The sequence below is a fragment of the Gopherus evgoodei genome, chromosome 8 (assembly GCF_007399415.2).
Source record: "Gopherus evgoodei ecotype Sinaloan lineage chromosome 8, rGopEvg1_v1.p, whole genome shotgun sequence".
NCBI lineage: Eukaryota > Metazoa > Chordata > Testudines > Testudinidae > Gopherus > Gopherus evgoodei.
This window is the reverse complement of record NC_044329.1, coordinates 80,902,925-80,926,251: the sequence shown is the minus strand read 5'-3', so window position 1 is coordinate 80,926,251 and position 23,327 is coordinate 80,902,925. Positions and strand designations below refer to the sequence as shown.

Sequence of the window (23,327 nt, the reverse complement as noted above, 5' to 3'; positions counted from 1 at the left end):
TTAGCTTTCCTATTCTTTCTTTAAAGACCATTGGTATTCTCTGGGACTCTATCTTATCTTTACCATTGTTTGTTTCTTGTTGGTTTCCCCCTTGCAGCCTCCTTTGATTTAACTCTACGCAGCCAGGCAGGACAATATCACACAGGCAAACTGAGATACATATGATATTTAAAAACAAATAAAATAGCTATTTTACTCATTCTCCACACAGTGTCTCTCACAAGAGGAAATATATTGTCTTTGGGAGAGAGGTAGAATGCTGTTCTCTATTAGAAATTATCTAGGAATAAATGGGCAATTTCTCAACCTGGCAAAATGCAGAGAAGGTACTCCAGAGTTCCCTGGTATGGCTGATATTCTCTAATGTATTTATTAATGATTTGAGAAAGCAGGGACTGGTGAGGTGGCAAAGTTTGCGAGTGGCACAAAACGATTTAAGTTAATTAGGAATAGAAAATTAGCCTAATTAAAACTAAACTGCAGTTGTAAAATTAAATGAATAAATTACATTCTGTGATGTACTATCACTGTATTTTTGCTTGCTAATGTAGTCACTAATTCACAAAATTCAGCAATCTCTAAAACCTACCACAGCTACTAGTGCAAATTAGCAAGGCTCACTCATTTTAATCATAAAGGGTCAGATTCATTCCTACCCAGGGACTGAGCTGCAGTTTGTGCCTCCTGTTCATGGGCTTTTCAGGTTCAGGGAACCCCCTTCTGTTTCTCCTATATCTTTTTTTAGATAGCATAACTTGAGGGCGACTTTACTCCTGTAGCAATGGCCAGCTGTGGACCGCTGCAGGAAAGCAGAGAAGCTGGGGGACAGGTTTGCCCTGGTCAGGCCGTTTCCTTGAGCCAGAACCACCACCTCCTTCCTCCATCACACCTCGGAATGCCTCACATCTTGTGGAGAGGACACACAGCCATCCATGTGCCAGGCATATGGGCCCCTATCTGGTAAAAGGGGCCACAGGGCAATAAGGAATTGGGCCTAAGGGAGACCATTCTGAAGAAGGCAAACATCACAGTCAAATCCGGGGAAATGTTAAGAGTTTGTGTGACAGGAAAGTTTTAAAATAAGGGAGGCATAGAGCTTAAAAAGAGTTATAGTTACCTCTGAGACATGTAACTAAAAGAGATAACATGTTCTGTAGGAGGTGAGCCTTTTACACGCTATTACAAAATCTACCACGTTTGTATCAGAACTGGGCTCTAATGGTATCTAGAGCTCTCTGGTTCTAGGTTACTGCTCCTGGATAAAAGAATTTCTTGCTAGTATGTCTGGATTTAGCAAGATTCCTTTAATTTGACACTAAACTTATGTGGATCCAGCTAGTTTTGGCAAGTTCTGAGTTGGTAAAAATCTTTTTATGCTTGACTGTAGACAGCTGGCAGAAAATTCAGGATTTCCCAATCACTGACTCTTTTTATTATCTGTCTTCACCTCTCTTGATGATTACCACCATGGACTGCTTTTATCTCTGTTCATCCTTCACTGCATGGAGCCCCAGTAGCAGAGACCCCCACATAAGCATGGCCTTTATGTCAGTTTAAAACCAAACATATTACCCTACCAAGGTTAAACTTGTGAGACTTTTCAAAGCTGGCCAAAAATAATATAAGTGATGATCTAAGAGAGAAAAATCACCAAAAGCCAGACTGAGCTTCCTAAAAAACAGCTTAAAATAAATTACAACTAATTATTCTAAACAGGAGCTGAGCTAAAGACAGAACTGAAGTAAATTAAAATAAATTGATGAAAACAGTGCTAAAAGATGAAAGCTGTATAGAGATGACCTAATTTTCCTTTGGTCTCTGAAGCTGATGCTGCTGAAGAGGTCCTTCTTCTATAACTTTAAAGAGCTTTAAATGGAGAAGAGCAGGTTACAAATAATCAGATTTTTAAAAAGCAAAGGGTTAACTGGGCCATAAAGTGTCCCCAACCAGGCAGCTGAAGATCCCTAACTGGATAGCACCCCATTCCAACTTCCCAAGTGAAGGGGTATTGCTGGAGAGCAGTGTACATGTTTGGGAACCCCTGTGAGCGTAACAGCTTCTAAAAGGCTGTCACAAATGAATGTAGATTATTGCAGACCCTGGAGTCCCATGGAAGGAGGGAGGGCAAAGCTGATACAAACCTACCTTTTGATCCCTCTCCCCACTTTCCAGGACCTGTAATAAGCACCACATGGATGAACCAAAAGGGAGTTACCAAAAGATCCTGTTTGCAAATAATTATTTAGATTATAAAAACTGAACGGATTTTAAAATTCAAATGTACTTTATGCCATTTGTGGTGTTAGTTTCTTATTGCATTTCACTTATCCTGGACAATGAAACAAACTGTTTGGTTTTATTTTGTTTATAGGTGTTTTGCTGTTGTTTCTGGTACTCAAGCACTAGCACAGTACGACAATGTTTGGGTTGCAAACACTGCAAGAAACATTTAACTCCAAACCAACATTATGTTTCCACTGAAATTATTTGTTTTTAAAGGTTATAGTCTATTAAAGCTTTCAGAGTAGCAGCCGTGTTAGTCTGTATCCACAAAAAGAACAGGAGCCCTTGTGGCACATTAGAGACTAACAAATTTATTTCAGCATGAGCTTTCGTGGGCTACAGCCCACAAAGCTTTCTTTCCAAATCCTAAACATGCAGTGATGTTATAGCTGTCTGTCCAAGGATATTAGAGGGACAATGTGGGTGAGGTAATATCTTCTACTGGACTAACTTCTGTGTTTTTGTCTTTTATCATTATCCTGTGTGAGCTCATTCCAGACCTGAGTGAGTCTCATTTCAGCCACATTTAGTGCACTGGCTAATGTACACTACATCCCTGATGGGGGAACACTTTTCACAAGCAATCACTCTCTCTCTGATCTATAAATCCTCATCCTTAAAGGAAACCCACACCCCACCTTCAAAAATGAGCCTGGGATCTTAAATTCATAACCTTGCTAGACACTAAAAATCATGGTCCTAATAAAGACACTAGATTTATGGCTTAGTACAACAATCTGTAACTCATTAACCCCTCTTTATGTCCTATGACTACAGGGGAGTTAATAGGCCACTTCACCGTGAATAATCCCTTAGATATGTGCTTATGCTAAATTCTGTTTGACCTTGTATTTAGCTGTGACCCTCTGAAGGGCTTGTCTACACTGCAAAGTTGTCAACAAAACTTTTGTCTTCCATGGGTATTTAAAAAAGACAAAAGTTTTGCCCGAAACAAGTGGCAGTGTGAACAAGGCTCCTGCCCACAAAGCTAACACTGCTTGCCGGGCTGGAAGTATTTTGTCGGTGCTGACAAAGTATGGAAAAAGAGTGTTTACAGACACTAATTTTTAGTGACGAGAAGCCCTGAGTATCTTTCCCAGACCTGAGGAAGAGCTCCATTAAGTTCAAACACTTGCCTCCCATAATGGACACTGATCCTCTAGCCGATATTACCTAAAGCACCTTGTCTCTCCACAATCTGAATAGTAAGTTTAAATTGCCTTCAGCTATCTCTTTATAACGAAAGAACCTTAAAGTTCTAAATGTGTTAAAGGTAAAGATATGATTGACTTATAGAAAGAACATTAAAAGAGCTAATAAGAATTATAGGCCTCCATCCTGCAAACATTTATGAACATATTTAATTTTAGGCATATGAGTCAATGATATTGTTTTCAATGGGACTAGTCATGTGCCCAGAGTTAATAACCTTCAGGACTTGGGACATAGTTCTCAGAGCACTGAGATTCTTGCCATGTTCTTATAATAAAACTAAAATGAATTTTGTGTGTGTGGGGGTGTGTGTGTACACATATTCCACTGCCTGTGTAGAGTCCAGAGTGGTTGGCTGTGTGTCCTATGCCCCATACAGCCAAAAAACATTCTCCTGTAGGGAAAGCTGTGCCTGTGGTTTTGGAACAGAGGATCTGAAATCCATTCTCGGTATTGCCAGGCAGCCCCACATGGCCAAGATGTTTAACACAATGACATTTACGAAGTCCTAAGTGGCCGTGGAGTTGCTGACCACTAAGACTTTGCCCTTCCCTTTGGGGTGCTCGAGGGTCCCTGTGTCGCTCTTCCCGTGTCAGAGACAGCCAACTAGACACAGCGGTATTAGGTAACTTGCCCAAAGTCCCAGTGCCCCGCACCCTGGGGAAGCTGGGCTCGGAAGGGGGCCCTGGAACGTGGGCCGGGCCGTCGGGGCGCGGTGAGGTGGGCGCGGCAGCAGCTGTGGCGATCCTGCAAGCAGCGGACCTAGAAGCAGGGGAAAACACCCCGGGGGGGGGAACCTATTGCACTCTTCCCTCCACCCCCATGCGGGGCGCCCCGGGTCCTGCAGCGAGGGAGGGTCGCAGGCACCTGTAGCGAGCGGCCCTGGAGCACCTGAGCCCTGGCAGCGCAGAGGTGCCGCGCAGCGCAGCGGGGAGGGAAGGGGAGGGGACTGGCGATCACATGGGCGCTGCCGCGGGAGCCATTGGCTGGTGCCCCAGCGGCCGGGCCGGAGCTGCTCCGAGCAGAGCCATGTGCTGCAGCGTGGCGTGTGGCTGCGCGGCGCGGGCTGCAGGGTGCTGCTAGCCGCCGGGAGCCCCCGCCCCGCCCCTATGGCCGCCCCGCCGGAGTGATTCGCCGTGCGGCTGCGCCCAGCTACCTGCCGCGCCCTCCGCCAAGGTTTGTTACTGCAGCCCGGGGGGCCCCGGGCAGGGAGGCTGCTGCAGCCTGGTACGGGGGGGATCGGTGCCAGCAGGGATCCCCCCCACCCTAGAGCTTTTCGGGGTTAGGGGGAGAATCCGGCTGCTTGGGGGAGCGTCACAGTTCCCGGACAGCGGCGCTGCCCCTCGCCTTCCTCCTTCGCCCCTCCCGCTGCGTCTGCAAGTGCATCGGTCTTACCCGGCGGCTGTAGCTCCGCTAAGGTGAAACGCAGCTCAGCGGCTCTTCCTTATGCAACAGACCGCCGGTTACAGGAAATGCTAAGAATAAAAATGATGTAGCTGTCTCCCAGTGAGGGATCATGTCTGCTCTGACTGACCGGGCAGCCCCAGAGCCTGGCCCGGGCGTGTTAAATACAGAGCCCATGTCCGGTTGCCAGATCAATACCGCTGCAGGAAAACTGAGCGTACCTTGCCACCCTGGTGTTTTCAGATAATTGCAAAAGTCCATATTTATGTTGGCTAGGAGACCCTTTTAGATAAGGAGAGCTTAGAATTAGTCCAGTACTAGCAAAGTGAACTGAAGCAGGCAGGAATAGTGTCCCCAGATTAATAGTTATAAATATCCACCCTCATAAAAGTAGCTCTGCCTTCCCCTGGCAACAGAGGTATCCATAAACACTTGGAATACCGGCTAGTGGAAACTGAAAGGGTAACTAGCTTTGCAGTGACAGGAAGAATATTATAATTCATCCAGAGATATTTTCCTTTTTAAAATCTGTTTAATATTTTTACTCTGTTTATGTGCGTGTGTGCGTGCACACATGCATGAAGCATTGCATGCCAGAGTATGATACTGAAGCAAGCCTTGGGTATGGAAGTTTACTCCAGCTAAAAAATCCGTCTCTTTCTGCACCCTCTCTTTTGCCATATTGCATTATGAAATCAGCGTTGCAACCACTGATTATTTGTGTTTTTTCTGTGGTGTCAAATATTTTCTTGATGTTGCACTAGGCACAGATAAAGGGCCTTAACCTATGCAATGGTTGTTACGTAAATTTATTACAACATTTCCTACATCAGCACAGACAGACTTTTGGTCAATGAACCATCTTTATTCCACTGCTTTTTTAGGTATCCTTGCTGGTAAATGGCAGTACAATAACACTTCTATAGTGTCTGTTGTATGGGAATCTCAGAGCATTTTCTATTAATCCTTGAAACCCCTCTCCAAGTTAAAGAAGTTTTATTATCCCTGGTCTACAAATATGTGAACTGAAGTCCAAGGTCACACAGTAAGCCTATGACAGCCAGTAATTGACTCTTCAGTCTGGTCCTCTCTAGGTGATTGACCTATCCCTTGATAAACCAAGTCTCAGAAATGCTTTTTATAATGACGTTGAAAATGTTTTTTCCTGTCTCTAGCATCAGCTAAATTATCTTCAGCACTGGTTTGTGGTACATGTTGCTACTCGTTGTTAATGGTGGTGGTCTCTCTCTCGCTCTTAAAATATATTTAGGGAAGGCTTAATTTCTGTGCCATACAAACAGGGTTATGACCATCAGCTCTGGTAGCATTAAAGATAGAAAAGAAATTATCTATGAAGCTGAACGATAAGCAACTGCTAAGTGGACAGGGGATGTTGTGCTTCTAAAAAGTAAAATCTGATGGGTTGCTACCAACATCCTGGTCCCCCAGTGTAACCTATGAAATACATTTTAGCCCTCTTTACTTCACAAGCTAAAGGTGCCGTAGTTTCAAATCTGTTAACTGTGTTTCTGCTTTTCCAGTGGGTCTACATTCATTTTCTTCATGACTAAATTAAGGGCTTCAGCAGTGAACAGCAATTCATGTTATATTGTTTATTCACCACTGATCTTGGATCAGTATACCAGGCTTCACTCTGAGGCCAGCAGTGAGGTGCTGTGAATTAGATCTATTCTCAGGGATTTATAACTTGGCTGTAAACCTTGTATTGTCTGATTAAACTTGACTTACAAGGTCTTGTCCTGAGAGTAAGTTATTTTGATGCTATTTTATGTGCCTTTATGATGTCTGCCAATTCTCAGCAGAGTCCACTGTCCAGAAAATTAAAGTGTTAATATTAAAATAATACAGTATTTGTTCTAGAACTTGGCATGTAACAAACAAGGAATGTCTGAACAGATACTCTTCTCTGCTGTCAAAATTGCTTTGATAAGGAGACAAAAATTACATTGACTATACAAGGTGGGATGGAGGATGGCACAGTATAAAACAGATTCATAATCTCCAGAACATGATGCTGTGTATATGATGGAAGTTCTAAAATCCATTTGGAAGTGGGACAACTGTCTGTGTAATGTTTACAGACCCAGAGGAGGTGTAGTAAAGCAACAACACTAATAATAACATAAACATTGTATGCTACTACCACATGAAGGTAATATTGATGGGAACAAGCCTGTTCCTGTAATGACCACGTTAAGAGCTGGGTAAGTTAAAGCAGTCAGACACGCATATAAAAAAATTAAATATCAAACATAGGACTACTGTAACTCATTGGAACCTGCAAAATCTGGTTCCTCCATGGTATTGCATTGTTTAGCCTTGCTAAACATTTTACTTCTGTGTGACACATGCCACTTTGGTGGAGGCACCAGCTTTACTGAGAGCACGTCCAGCTCACTTTCCTCTGACTTCAGAAAAGTGTTTTTCTTTCCACTAGAAGTGGGTAACAACCTGGAGATATGCCAATTATACATCTTCTTTCTGGGCATCTTTCCTAATTCCATTTCTGGTGAGTCACAAAAAACTAATGGTATTGTGGGAAGTGCTTCCAAATGCAGGAGATTAAGAAATGGAATGCATGGCAGCAGTCAGAGAAAACGAGCCAGAGCTCGCGCTCGGCATAAGTAGGCTAAGCAATTGCTTAGGACCCCAAGCAGCTCAAGTTCCCCACCCCCATGTTATTATTATTTGTTGTGTGTGTGCGTGGGGGAAGATTCCTGTTTAGGCTCCCTCTGGGCCAGCACTGGCTCTGAAACTAGACATAGGTTCTAGGAGCACTTGTAACCATGAACAAATATGATAGATGTTGCATGCTTTAATCCAATAGTGTGATTGTCCTGAAAATTCTCAGCTGAAGATTGTTCTCTCTCTAGCCCCATTCCTCGAAGCCTTTTCATTGGTTCCCTGCTCTGTATTATGGTGCTGATTCAAAGCCTACTCTGAATGTAGTGGTAGGTGACTTCAGAGGGCTTTGGATCAGGCTCTGTGTCACTAGCTGGTTCTTCCCCCTCTCCTGATCCCATCTGTTGCTGTGTCATTTCCTCCTCTTGCAGTCTGGCAGTGGGTGGGGGGTGACCAAGAATCCTGAGTCAGTGCCTCATCCCAAGTGGCTGCAAATGGTCCCTCTTCCTGTTGTACCTCTCTCAACCACAGTGGAATTGGCTGGTCTTAATCCAAGGGACCCTGGCTAATCTCTAAGGATTAAAAGTTCTTAATTAGAGCCTAGTGCTGGAGACAGACATCTTGCTGAAATGTGGCATGCTTTGTCATGCAAGCAGTGTGGGAGCTCAGAGAAATAAACTATAAACCAGTTCCCAAGATACATACTAACAAAAGGGAACACCTGATTATTTAATCAAAATGTTTCTTTTGTAAAATACAAAGAATATAAGGTTTTCTTCTGCCTGTTAAAGGGATAATTCACAATTACAAATGTTCTGTAAGTTCCTTGTTTTCTTGCAGTTTCTTCTTGTTTTCACATAGTTTTACAAACAATTTGTAGCATTACTAATAATGCACTTGAGTAGTAATATTTTTTTAAATGATCTTTTCGCAATTTAGGCTGTTTGTTTTTTGTATTTCTTTCAACTGTGAAACTAGACTATTCAGTTATGTTTTTGTTTCTGTTCAGTTCCGTTTCCCTGATTCTGCTATATTACCACAATGCCAAACATTGCAGGGGGAGGCTTGCATCAAAACAATTCCCCCCCCCAGTGAAGTGTTTAGAAAATACAAAAACTAACCAAACACAAACCCTCCACCCCTACAAAGTCTTGGTTTCTGTTAAGACTTGTAGACTCTTTTTTATAAATTTTAAACTATGTGAAAGTGTTTCTTTGACAAAGCAGACTAAAAACTATGTTACACGCTTTGAACCAAATCCTGCAAAAACATTTGGAGTTCTGTAATTTTTCACACATGTAGTCTCATGGGTCTGCTTCCCTGTAAAAGTCTTTGGCATCATAGTCTTAGGAATGGATCTGCAAAAATTTACTATTGGCCATACTGGTTGGCATCCGCAGGCTCATGTTTTTAGTGAGTGTTTGCAGGAGTGGGCCTTTAAATCATGTTTGAACACTGGACTGACATTTTTTAGCATCTAGCGGCCTCCAGCACTAGGCTCAGAAAAGCCAATTGTAATTAGTTGTTTTAAATAAATATATCACAGTTTATTCACGGTGACAAGTGCTTCTTACCTCACTCACCTGTCTCTCTCAAGGTAACACCTACTATTGTACCAGCTTCTACCTTGAGAACATTTTAGGCCCCGTTTTTCAATGGTGCAACTCCTTTGACTCTATCAGAATTACACCAGGGATAGAGTTGGCTCAAAATCTCTTGGGCTGAGTAAAATGGGTGCAGTTTTCTCTTCTCCACTTAGCAAGAATAGGCACTGATTGCCAAACAAAACTTTTTCAGAGACTCCAGACAAATTTACTAAAGAACAAAGCCAGCATTCTCCACTTTCAACTAGCTGAGAATCATCTTGTTGTTTTTTGACCTGTTCAAGAGCAAAGTGCGTCACAAGTCAGATTGGCACTTTTGTAACACAGTCAACAAGTAACACTCATTTCCACGTCGGTAATTTTAACAGCCTATTGCTGAAACTTTCTTTCATGAAAGGAATCAAAGCTCTTTTGCAATTTCTTTGTATTCTTCCAGTCTTGCAGATTGGTTTCCCATCTCTTTCCTGAAACAAAAAAGACTATTTTATAGGACCCTGATTTAGCACCTCCAGAAATGCCCTGGGGCCTAAAAATATATTCCTTCTGTGGGAGTAGATTTATCTTTTGGAATCTAACAAGCAAAGTATCTATTTCACTCATCTTTAAGGAAGAAAAGCAGTGGTATCACTGCATCAAGCACCTGCTTGTTGCCACTGTACAAAGAGAAATAGTTTCATTTCTGTCCTTTTCATTTTATCTGTGTGAATGAAGCTATGAAAATATTGTGCTGATACATTCTTTAATGCTGTTACTGTCTACAACTTTCTGCTCGTGCTCCCCTCTTAGCCACCAAAGTGATGTTCCATATAAGGGGACAATTTGTGCTACTCCACTTTTAAGGGACAACTGTGGTACAAAGCACTACTATATTAGAGGAGGATGGTGAACATTTGCCATCCTCGTCTTGAACAAAATGCCCTTTTTGGAAACAATATTCGAGAGGGGAATGAGGAAATTAGCAGGCTGAATGCGGTAGGACAACTAGCAGTAGGAAAGATGAGCAGAGCAGACACGTGGTTCTGCGTAGTCCAGCATTTTGTATTACAGGTGAGACAGTAGAGCCTGTGACCTCTTTTACTGCTTGAAAAGTGTAAGGCTGGTTCCCCCCCCCCATCTTAGAAGTATCAGGCCTGGTCATTCCTTGTTTTGTTGGGGGACTCTTTGGAGGACCAGAGAAGTGAAGTGGGAGTTTTCTCAGCCCTCAGCTGAGGAGGAGGAGATGTTTCACACTTTAACAAAGAGTTTCTCTTCCAACTGTCTTTTTTTCTGACATTTGAATTAAAAAGGGTAAAAACAACCCCAATAAACAAGAGTTTGAAACAATCTGAATAAAAATCTGTTTCCATCTCAATTGCTCAGGTTTTGCTGTCTTCATGTTATCTTCCTACTGGTTCTCAAGACTAGTGAGACCTAGACTTCCGATGTAAAGAAAGAAGTAAAGTTAAAATCTTAGGCCTTCTTTAGGTACCATAAAGAAACAAACAAAAAGAACACAAAGTCTGATTTTCGTTTTTTTCAGATTGCCTTTAAAGGTATACCTTCACTGCACAGTTACCTGGATGCTTGGCACCCAAGTTAGCTTAGCCCAGGTAGGAGCATTTTCACAGCAAAGCCCTACCCATGTTACTGGATCCTTGTTTTCTGCATATCCATGGGGTGTATCCTGTTGTTCTTTGTGCTGGGGCTTCCACAACTAGGGGTATAGCTACACTTGCAGCTGTACAGGGCTGCCGCGGGAGCGCTCCCGTGGCAGCGCTTTGAAGTGCGAGTGTGGTCGCGCCGCCAGCGCTGGGAGAGAGTTCTCCCAGCGCTGCAGGTACTCCACCTCCCTGTGGGGCTTAGCTTACAGCGCTGGGCTGGGGCACTGTTTACACTGGTGCTTTACAGCTCTGTAACTTGCTGCGCTCAGGGATGTTTTTTCACACCCCTCAGCGAGAAAGTGGCAGTGCTGTAAAGCGCCAGTGTAGCCAAGGTCCAATTGTGGGAAGACACTGGAAGACTTTCAGCATTTGAGTGGCTTTTGCCTGTGTCTGCACTTCAACGAGGGCATGTTGCAGTCCTAGGGCTTGGCTACACTGGAGAGTTGCAGCGCTGGTGGTGGGTTTACAGCACTGCCCCTTCCTCACTGTCCACACTTGCAAGGCACATACTGCACTGCATCTCCCTGGCTGCAGCGTTGGCTGTACTCCTGCTCTGCCTGGGGTATAATGATTGCAGTGCTGGTGATGCAGCGCTGCTCCGCCAGTGTGACCACCAAAAGCGCTGTAATTGGCCTCCAGTGGTATTCGGAGGTATCCCAGAATGCCTGTTCAGCCACTCCCAACAGTGCTGCAAATGCTGCAAATGTGGCCACACTGCAGCGCTGATAGCTGTCAGTGTGGCCACACTGCAGCGCTTTCCCTACAGTGCTGTACGAAGACAGCTGTAACTCCCAGTGCTGTACAGCTGCAAGTGTAGCCATACCCCTAGTTAAAATGGAATTTGAGCTCTGACCCACCCCGATAGTCATGTAAATTAGCCAAGGCTTAAAGAACCTCCAAATGCAGCTTGAGGTTTTTGTGTGTGGCAGGAAGGGGGAGAGTTTGGGCTAAAACTCAGGCAAGAGCCTGGGTTAACGCTGAAGTAAAGACGTACTTTCAGTGGGTTTCTCCATTAAAAGGTGGCTTTTGTTTTCTACAGGAACCTTGGCTTAGAACTTCCTCTAGTGTTGTAAAACCCGAATGGTGCTAGGCCAGATTTCACATTTATTAAAAGCAGTGCTGAGTCAGTGTTGTTTTAAGAACTTAGTGTTCTGCAAGATGATCTCTGCAGTCATAGGAAAGTTATACAGTATTGTGACATTTTGGGGTTCACTGCAGACCAGCAAGGAGTTGTCATTGCCTGTTCTGTAACTCTGGGTGCCTTCAGTGCTATACTGCTGTGGCTAAAAGCCCTGATGCCAACTGCCAATAATATTACAAGTATGCAGGTCCCACCCTGGCTTCACCACCTAGTTACGTTTTGCAGAGTGACCCCAACATCCCCCTAGTCCTGAATTTCCCCCAAATTGTCTACCTCTCTAGTGTCCAGCTCTCTCCTGGACTGCTCACAGAAGTTTAGTCAATATGCTGCAGCTTATTAATTTAACTGGTGTTTGACAAGCACTCTTATTTCAATCACACAACTGAATTGGTTTACAGTAAAAGTGAAACAAGTTTATTAAACAAAAAGTCATAGATTTAAGTGATACCAAATATAATGAATAAGGAAAGAGTTATAAGCAAACAAAAGTAAAAATATGCTTTTAAGACTAAAACTTAATTTCAGCAAGTTACAGTCTTTGCCTAAGTAGGTTTCTTATATAAACTTAGTTCCCAGAAACATCAACCCCCTTGGTTGAAGGACCCAGTGTCCTTTGATTTCAAGAGTTCAAGCCCCTTGAATCCCTCAAGTGGTAACTCAGACATCTTTTTGCCCCCCCCCCCTTGTATCACCCAAAATTCATTGTCTGTTTCAAAAGCCTGGAAGGCTTCCTGCTGTTCTTCCCTTCTTGTGGACTTCCCCTCCCTCTGCTGATCTGTATGTAAATAGGGCTTCCGTTGGTTTTATTCCACATTGCTTAACTTACAGTAGAGAAATGTAGATAGTTACCTTCCCTCCTGTCTGGGAGAAAATCATTTTCTCCCTGTGTTTAGTCACAGATTTTAAAGCATAACATCATGGAGTATCATAATTCTTCACATTGTGTAAATACATACATTTCACAATGACATTGATCACAAGTGTGTCTCAGGCTGGTCAGAAGAGACCTTACTCGATATGCTTTTATAATACAGTACTGTTGTATACAATCAGTGAATTCAATTGCTTATCATTTAAGGTACAGATCCCCTCTTTATAGACCAGTAAACCTTTGAAATGCATATTCAGAATAAGTTCCTTTTCTCCTGCTGGGAAGAAACACCATGTGGTCTGGAGAAGACTTAATGCTGGTTCCTTCCCATGTTAGGTTGATGGCTTTGTTTACCATTTATGTAAATGCATATCCAAGGACTCTCAATTACCCTGAAGACACATGCAAGCAGGCAGAACCACATTCTGGCTGGGTGTGTTTTAAAAACATAGGGTCAGCATGTTTTCCCATGTTACCTATTCGTACACCACATAATATTATTACTGGTCAGTAAGTTGTGTGTTTTTCAATGGTACATTACATGCCACCTTTTGATGACAACTGTGTTAGATATATTGAGTATGTCAGGCCTGACAAGTTGCTGACACAGAGTAGTGAACCACTAGTGGGCCTCTGGGCAACAAGTATAAAGCCATGGTTATAAGTAGAAAGTAATCCACTACACCACACTCTTTCTTTTTTTTTTATGCTTGTTCTTTAAGGCCGGCTGTAGACACAGACCTCAAGATGGGGAAGAAGGGAAACTTTTCAACTAGTAGCAATTGGTAAGAGGTAGACCCCAGGGTAAAGCACCTGAATAATTGGATGATCTCTTGTGCAGAATTACTGAAGTGAGGTGTGAGAGAGAGAATGCAATGCTTTAAAGTTAGAAGAGGGCTGATAACTTAATGGAGATCTTTAATGTAACGTTTGTGTGTATATTTCAAGTTGTATTTCTTAAATGTTTGTTATGCTAATAAACTGTCCATAGCCTGATTGTTTCTGTCTACATCCAGTATGCTGATCAGCAAATAATGCATAAACGGATTGTAAATTAAGCTTTCAGATCAAAGGTTTCATCTGTGGGTATCAGTATTATATGTGCAAAAATATTGTTTATACAATACTTATCTGATTCTCATTACAGTGCCTTGCATTGATGCAACTTTTGACACTTATTATTCATTAATAAATCTCTCTGTACTGTACTAATGCAAACCTCCACAAAGAATTCAAACATGTCCACCAACTTACACATTATAGCTAGTGCTTTTTGCACAAATTGCCAAAAGGAAGTCAACAATCCTTTTAGTCTGACAGTTTGTATATTAAAAGTTGACTTGTTGGTCCAGACCAGTGAAAAGTATTACATTCTCTCGCCTGTCTACTTCCCCTCCCGCCCCCACAAGCACCAATATGGCTACATTTTCCACATAAATTAGCAATTGCCTTAATCAAAGATGCAGAGAAGAACCAGACGTCACTCTTAATCTTAACTGAGGTTTAAAAATAAAAAGCAGAAGCCTATACACAGAGTTCCTCACAATGACTGCTATCCAGAAACTTGTATATGCATGCTCCTTTTCCTTTTTTAAAATAAAGCCCAAGCCTTCTCAAACTGGAAAACCGATAAAGAAAGAAACATGAAACCTTTGAGGCATTTTTTTCTCTTTAAAAGTTTCATTTTAGGTACTTGTTCTATAATCTATACCAGGCCTATTCAATATTTTATCTTGCCTGCATATATGATAGTGGAAGATAGAGAATAGGTTTGATAATGCTGGTCCTTCAAAAATACCCAAATCTCTTGTAGTACAAACACATCTTCGTGTCTCATACTTATTTCTCTGCTTCAAAAGATGTGATTCTAGTCATTTACTCTGTCTGAACTACAAAGTGAAAACGGAGTAAGGATGAGTTGTACAATACAAGAACAGAAAAAAGTAACACCTGAAATGGGGGAATGGATGTAAAAAGCATTAGAAGTCTGTTGGACTAGCACATCTTTGGGAGAGTGGGTCATGGAGTCAGGGAGATCTGAAACTGGCCTTCTCTAACAAGAGTTTTAAATCTTTATTATTTAAAATTTTGTGGACACATGTAAATTGTTTTTGTTAATTTGGTAAGGGATTAATTGTTGCTGACTTGAGATAGATCAGTCCAAGGCACTCAAAGCAATTTAAGATTGTCCACAACAGAGATTTACACCACTGTAATAAAATCTATTTTAAAATAAGACTTGAAATCAGTACAAATTCTATTTGTAGACTAGTCTTGAGTTACAGGAAAATAAGGATTGTTAGTAAATGAAGACAAAAAAGATTGGAAACAGTATGAAGTATGGCAGGTAGAGGAGATAACAGGCACCAATCTGACGAGAAACACGAGTAAATCTAAAAGGCTAGATCATACCATTCTGCAAGTGAAAGGTGTGGGGATTCTGTTTTTTAGACTGAACATAATCTCATAATTGGAAATAAGGTCTTTGTGCCTAAGGCACTATCCAAATACACAAGTTGCACCAGTTTAACTAAAATCCATTTAAAAACTGATGTAATTAAGCTGGTGCAAATGAATGGTGTAGATGCAAACGCATCAGTTTCAGACTTATTATATTGATATAGAATGTGCCTGTAAATTTCCTGATGCAAGCTAAATCAATATAAACCAGGTTTAAATCAAATGTAGTGTCCCCACAGAGCTTTGCACCATTTAATTACATCAATTTAAAATTGCTTGTTCAGTTAAACTGGCACTATGGGTACAGAGACCAGGCCAGAGTTGAAATGCCATTGGGGCAGTATTCAGGGCTGATATCTCTCTGTATTTTTTCTGTGGATAAAGAGAGGATTGCAGGTTTCACAGCTTACATTTACCACCTCTCCCAAGCATTCCATTCATTTCCCTCCCACCCTCATTTTAAGGGCTTCTTTAAAGGCAATTATATTTATCTGAAAATATTTTTACCTGCCACTTGACCAAGTCTGCATAGCCTTGCACTGAACTTTTCAGTTTGGGGTGTAATGTGATGATAAACCAAAAGGGGGTGGGGACATAGAACCATTGGCATCTGGTTAGCAGCTTCCGTAATTGCCTATAGTTTAAAGAACTGGCTGATGGCAGCCGCTAAAGCCTTCCAAACAATCCTCCCAATGCAGTTTAAAATAGTAGGTGACACTCTGAATGACTTATCTCCCAGGGAGAGAAAGAATAAATAAGAATGATGGATGACAGGGACCCTGTATGGGGAATAGATGAATCCACAAAATGCCTGGCAGAGGAAGACTAGGGAACCCCGGCCTGGGCAGAAGGAGACATAAGCACCCAGAGTCCTTGGCGTCAGAGGAAAGAGGTGGAATGCAGAACTCCTGGCATGGGGTCAGGTTTATAGGGAGTCTTTTGAAATAGAGTGGGATGGGCAGGTGGCAACAGAGAGAGCTTGAAGGGGAATGAAAAATTACAAGGAACCCATGTTGTGTGCCAACAGAAGAAACAAACTGTGACCCTCTAGTGTTACAAGTAACACCTAAGATTCTTTCAACTCAGCATATGTCTACACTGCCATTAAACACTCATTGTAGACCCCAGTCAGCTGACTCAGGCTGAGGCTGTAAAATTGTGGTGTAGACATTTGGGCTTGGTCTGGAAAATGTCTACACCCCAATTCTATAACCCCACGAGCCTGAGTCAGCTGACGGGGGTCAGTCGTGGGCATTTAATTGCAGTGTAGACATACCTTGTGAGACTAGAGAGGGACAAAAGTCCTTTCCAGTTTGGTTACTTTGTGTATTTGACAACACTGTGTATATAGTCACTTTCATTGTTTCCTCCTGTATATCCAGTGAGTTTTCCCTGTCTGTGTGGATCTCTCCAGTTTCTGTATGAAAGGAAACCAGCATTTTTTGAAGTGATTGAAAAATAACAAGCATTGGTGGGTGACTCAGACAGATGGAAGACCTATTGAAATTTGCTTTCAAATTGTTACCTTTAATTTTTAAAGTGTTTTTGGAAGCTTCACACCTTCCCTACAAAAATGAACTGTTCTCTCCCTGCTCTCTCCTAAAATGGCCTCATCGGTGTTTGAAAAATCAGTTAATACACCTGGTACAGGGATTGTTAGTAATGATTATTTACATAGCAAACATAACAAATACAAGGATTTGATGACTAATGAAAGAATGAGAACAGGTGTATGTATTCCATATATAGGCAGTGTTATATAGGAAATGGCCATTTGGAGGTCATATGACATGCCAGAAGCACTGAAGGCCTGGCTATGCTGTAGAGATGTAAGTACACCAGTGTACATTTTTAAAAACTTTCCCAGTGTTGAGGGGGCCTGAGAGAACAGAGAAGGAATGACAGGGAGAGAAATGGATATCATACAAACTTAAAACATACACTTATTTTATAGTGGCCTGCATACTGACCATCCACAATACTAGTGTGTTTTGTTTCCTATATTACAGCAGATGGTTATATAACTAAGACATGGCTTTGCTGGACTACATTTAAGACAGTGGTCCATAAGACTCAGCCCGTGTCTGTGCTATGCACGCTACAGCAGCACAGCTAGAGCGCTGTAGCTATGCCACTGGTGCTGTAGATGCTTCCTACAGCAACAGAAGAGATCTCTCCCCCTTCTCCGTAGATAATCCACCTCCAGTGGCAGCACCTAGAGTGATAGAAGTATTACACCGGAGGTTAAATTGTCAGAGCATGGCACTAAGGCATGTGAATTTTTCACATTGCTGAGCAACATAGTTATGTCAATTTAAATTTGAAGTTTAGACAGGTGCAAGGGGAAGAACAAAAAGGGTATAAACAGAGGAGAAAAGTCTTCAAATAGGGTTTGAAATAAAATGGAGAGGCTGAGGTTTACAGGTTCAGGAAGGTACTTCTTAGGGGTGTCTGTACTACAAGCACTACAGCAGCACAGCTGCAACTGATGCTGCTGCAGTGTGGACACTTCCTACAGCAATGAACAGGATTTGTATCTTTGCTGTAAATCTATCCGAGTGGTGGAAGCTAGATTGATGGAAAAATTCTTCCATTGACTTTGCTGCATGTAGATTGGGGTTAGTTTGACCTAACTGTGTCACAGGGCATGAAATTTTTCACAGCCCTGAGCGAAGTAGCTAGGTCAATGTAAGTTTTAGGTACAGATCAGATCTTAATCTACAGTACGGGGTTGTGCCGGTGTAGCTACATCAGCATACCTAGCCAGTGTAGATGTACCTTTAGTGGCAGGAACTTCAGAGAAGGCTGTTGCATCTATCTTGACAATATGGGAAAAGGAATTTGATATTTTTTATCACCAGATTTTTAGTATTTTTTCTAAAGTCTCAGGTCCTGCTTACATGAGACTTTCACCTTTCATTTTAAAATAAAAATATGTTTCTAGCTATCATGGTTGCACCCTAAAGCCTCAAACATGTGATGACAAATAACCCAAAATGTGTTTATATTTAAAAAAAACCCTCATATTTTGGGGGCCTGCCTTTGTGGTTTTTGAATGCTTGGGATTGACAATACTGGGGGAGGTTCTAGAGAAGGCTGGGATTAAGACTAGAGCCAATTCATCACTTTTTAAAAAATAAGGCACTTTTGAACTGGCACCCAAGATTCATGGGATTATTTGCAGATGGCGATGTTGTGATCAGGCTTCTTGCTGTACTCTTGAAGCAGCAAGGGTGAGGATGCTTCCATACTTGGAAAGGTATCAAAGTAGCTATTCCAGAATGTATATTTAATGGCCCTGTATGGAGACTTATTCTGGAATAGCTATTTTTGGGATATTTCCAACTGCATTGTAGTTTCCTCAGGAAATCAATGGTGTCATGGAGATAGTTGGGAGTGCTTGTGGCATAGGGTCTGAGTAGAGAGTCCAGATATCCAGACAGTCCTTCAGTGAGAGTGCCAATGCCCGAGATGATGGGGCGTACAGGATTTCCGGGTTTGTGGATCTTGGGTAGTAGACAGAATAACCCTGGTTGGTGCTCTAAGGGTATGCTGATTTGTTCCGGAGTTAGTGTAGGGAGTGTCTTGAGTAGATGGTGCAGTTTCTTAGTGTATTCCTCAATGGGATCTGAGGGAAGTGGCCTGTAGAATTTTTGGTATTGGAGAGTAGTCTGGCGGCCTCCTTTTGGTAGTCAGACCTGTTCATGATGACAGCAGCACCTCCTTTATCAGCCTCTTTGATGATAATGTCAGGGTGGTTTCTGAGGCTGTGGATGACATTGCGTTCTGCACGACTTAGGTTATGAGGCAAGCGATGTTGTTTTTCCACAATTTCTGCCTGTGCATGTCGGCGGAAACATTCAATGTATAGGTCCAGACTGCCATTTCGACCCTCAGGAGGAGTCCATGTGGACCACTGATTTCCTGAGGAAACTACAATGCATTGGTGACCTTCCAGAAAACACCATCCTAGCCACCATGGATGTAGAGGCTCTCTACACAAACATCCCACACGCAGATGGAATACAAGCTGTCAGGAACAGTATCACTGATGATGCCACAGCACAACTGGCTGCTGAGCTCTTTGCCTTTATCCTCACACACAACTATTTCAAATTTGATGACAATATATATCTCCAGATCAATGGCACCACTATGGGCACCCGCATGGCCCCACAATATGCCAATATTTTTATGGCCGACCTGGAACAACGCTTCCTCAGCTCTCGTCCACTCACGCCCCTTCTCTGCTTATGCTACATTGATGACATCTTCATCATCTGGACCCATGGGAAGGAGACTCTGGAAAAGTTGCACCACGATTTCAACAGCTTCCACACCACCATCAACCTCAGCCTGGACCAATCTACACGGGAGGTCCACTTCCTAGATACCACGGTGCAAATAAGTGATGGTCACAGTGACACCACCCTATACTGAAAACCTGCTGACCGCTATGCCTACCTTCATGCCTCCAGCTTCCATCCCAGGCACATCACACAATCCATTGTCTACAGGCAAATACTGAGGTACAACCACATCTGCTCTAACCCCTCAGACAGAGACCAACACGTACAAAATCTCCACCAAGCATTCTCAAAACTACAATACCCGCACAAGGAAATAAGGAAACAGATCAACAGAGCCAGACGTGTACCCAGAAGCCTACTACTGCAAGACAAACCCAAGAAAGAAACCAACAGGACTCCACTGGCCATCACATACAGTCCCCAGCTAAAACCCCTCCAACGCATCATCAGGGATCTACAACCCATCCTGGACAATGATCCCACACTTTCACAGGCCTTGGGTAGCAGGCCAGTCCTTGCCCACAGACAACCTGGCAGCCTGAAACATATTCTTACCCGTAACTGCACACGGCACCATAGTAACTGTAGCTCAGGAACCAATCCATGCAACAAACCTCGATGTCAACTCTGCCCAAATATCTACACCAGCGACACCATCACAGGACCTAACCAGATCAGCCACACCACCACTGGTTCATTCACCTGCACGTCCACCAATATAATATATGCCATCATATGCCAGCAATGCCCCTCTGCTATGTACATCAGACAAACTGGACAGTCTCTACGGAAAAGGATAAATGGACACAAATCAGATATTAGGAATGGCAATATACAAAAACTTGTAGGAGAACACTTCAACCTCCCTGGCCACACTATAGCAGACCTTAAGGTGGCCACCCTGCAGCAAAAAAACTTCAGGACCAGACTTTAAAGAGAAACTGCTGAGCTTCAGTTCATCTGCAAATTTGACACCATCAGCTCAGGATTAAACAAAGACTGTGAATGGCTTGCCAATTACAAAACCAGTTTCTCCTCCTTTGGTTCTCACACCTCGACGGCTAGAAGAGGGCCTCATCCTCCCTGATTGAACTAACCTCATTATCTCTAGCTTGCCTGCATATATACCTGCCCCTGGAAATTTCCACTACATGCATCTGACAAAGTGGGTATTCACCCACGAAAGCTCATGCTTCAAAACGTCTGTTAGTCTATAAGGTGCCACAGGACTCTTTGCTGCTTTTCCAAATGTTGACAAATGTTTGGGGTGTGGGGGAAATGCTGCTTATGAAAGCACAAAGGTGGATTTATGCAGAAGGAGAAGAGAGGCACTAAGGTACATGCACTTAGGTTGCATTTTCATCACAGCTGCACTCTCACGGGGGTGGGAGAACACAGGATACCTTATCTACCTCTGAACTGAGACTGCTTCCTGCATTGAGCAGTCAATGCAGCATAATAGGATATAAAGGTTAATTATCAGAAAAGACTATTAGCCTTGTCACAGCATTCCCAAAGGATCTGGGCAGGCCATAAACATACATCTGCTTGAATCATCAGGGAGTCTTGGTTACTGATTTTTTTCATTCTTCAGATTTCGCTGATTTCAGAAAGGAGTTAACCTAAGGGTCAGACTAGCCTGGCTATCCCTCTGGACCTGCTGGACCCCGGCATTAAGTACACACGCTTTAATCTTGCCATACGCTAGCGAAGGCTCTATTAGGAGCTGCAATATGCCCCACTCCACGCACGGCGCATGCTTGGGCTAGCCCCGTAATGGTTTTTTAAGAGCTGTGGCGATGGGTATGGGCTTGTTATGTGTGAGTGAGCATGACTGATGGGAAGGGGAATCAGTGAGCAGGAGCCGTTATCAGCCAGCATGCAGTAAATATGCATGGTTGGCTAGTGCATCCTTCGGGCAGCAGCGAAAGTTCGCATTTTATAGCCTACCTTTGTTTCAGCAAAGCAATTAACTGTAGCCATCCCCATCCCCTATCAGCGCCCAGAGGCCGCGACACCAGCAGCCAGAGGCCACTGGGAGCGGTACGCTTTGAGCTCCCCCTGCGCGGCGATCAGCCTGTCTCTGCAGCCAGCCGGCGCGGTGCAGACGTAAACAATTCCTACCCCCCTCCCGCTCCGTCTGGGCAGCTTTGCAGCCGAAGCGGCTGCAAACTTTATGGGCAGCGCGCGAGGCGCAGCCAGCGGAGCGGGGCTGGTTCCCCGGGGGAGTGGGGTGCGGGATCCCGGCCGCTGGCGGAACGAGCACGCGCGGCGCAGCCGGCTGCGGGCGGAGGTTGGCGGGTTCCGCGCGAGCTCCCGCGGGGCGCGGGCGGGCTGCCCGCGGCTGGGGCGGGTCTGCGGGCAGCGGCTGACAATGGCAGGGGCGCTCGTGCCGCCGGCGGAACCTCCTGGCCGCACGCCGCCAGCCGCGGGCTTTCTCTCGCTCTCTTGTCGCGCAGGAAGTGCCCGGTGGTGTGCAAGGCTGGCCGACATGAGGGCGTGACTCGCCGCTGCTGGATTCCCGGCCCCCCGCGCCCGGAGCCCCCGCAGCCCGAGCTGGGTCCAGCTGAAGCAGGACAGGCGAAGGAAGGAGGAGCGCAGCCGGTCAGGTACAAAGACGGGGCTGGAGGGAGGGAGAAGCAGCCGCTGCTGGTCCCCCCACACCCCAGGCAGCCCCCTTTGCTGCCATTCATGTATTGCTCGGCAGCGGGGGTGGGGGGGTCCGTAACCTAGACCATAGCGTCTGCCCTGTACAACTCCTCCGGCGCGCGGTGGAAATGGGCATCTTGTTCTCCCGGCTCAGGACTTCGCACTGAGCATGCTTCTTCCTGCCTGTGATCGCCGCCTGCTGCTGCAGCTTCCAGCCCTTTGTCCCTGCAGCCTCCTCAATGATCTTATCACGGCCAGGGAAGCGGCTAGGGAGCCTTCGAGACAATGGGGGTGTCGGCGAGTTCCCCGAGCGTGAGAGAGTCGCTCTGCTCCGGAGGGAAGAGATACTTAAATGTTACTTTGTTCAGTTTTCAGATGAATAAGCACGGAGTGAGCACGGGGCTGTCGTTTTTCTCAGGCAGCGATCTGAGATAGGGCCGAGCTAGCTGACCTCAGCTGCTGGTGTGGAAGCAGTAAGTTACCTTTAGTCTTACCTAGGCAGACCTGAGTGTATTTGCTTTTATCGGCTGACAATTGGAATTACTGTACCTGAGAGTCAAAGGTGCTGATCCAGACTTCTCTGGATTAAGCCCTTGGGTGATTGATGCTCCTTGAACATGCCCTATTGTGAGCTGTTCTTGTGACGGGCAAGATGCATAGGAAGCAGCACAGGCCTTTAGGCTTTGCTGTCATCTCCCTTACACCTGCAGACTCCCAAACAGACCTGAGATTCTTTCAGCTGCAAGAGATGGGGCCCTGCTTCTCCATCTACATTTTGCCAAAGACAAAAGTGAGCACCTTCTCTCAAGAAATAAATTGGAAACAATGGTACTTGACAAGTTTGTTGTGCAGACCTTTGCTCTCCATTTTGAGGTTTAAAATTCAGCATCAGAATAATGGTGATAATGAGTGTGAATTTCTTTCTTCCTTGTTTTGGAACGGAGTTATTCTGAGTGGTGGGAATACATCAGTAGAATTGTACTTAATCTCTCTATATAACAAGCACTGCTTAGAGTATAAACAAGACTGTTATTGCACAGAATAACCAATAAAAGGGCATGTCAAATGTATGGAATCACTCTTTCTTCTTTATGAAAAGCGCTATTTAGC

At 43.9% G+C, this 23,327-nt stretch overlaps 1 protein-coding gene across 7 annotated transcripts in view; it reads left to right on the top strand.

The window, feature by feature from the left end:
* The first annotated feature begins 4,576 nt into the window (after positions 1 to 4,576).
* Positions 4,577 to 23,327, top strand: part of LRRC8D (leucine rich repeat containing 8 VRAC subunit D) — an 86,083-nt gene continuing 67,332 nt past the window's right edge. Inside the window, exons 1-4 of one of the 7 annotated variants that reach the window (XM_030573068.1) lie at positions 4,584 to 4,671; positions 21,163 to 21,245; positions 22,028 to 22,177; positions 22,586 to 22,690. The gene's annotated coding sequence lies outside the window, so the exon portion shown is untranslated. Of the gene's footprint in view, positions 4,672 to 10,467; positions 10,736 to 13,520; positions 13,584 to 20,803; positions 21,246 to 22,027; positions 22,178 to 22,585; positions 22,691 to 23,327 lie in introns of those variants that run through there. The other 6 variants (XM_030573067.1, XM_030573065.1, XM_030573063.1 and 3 more) reach the window with 6 other exon arrangements.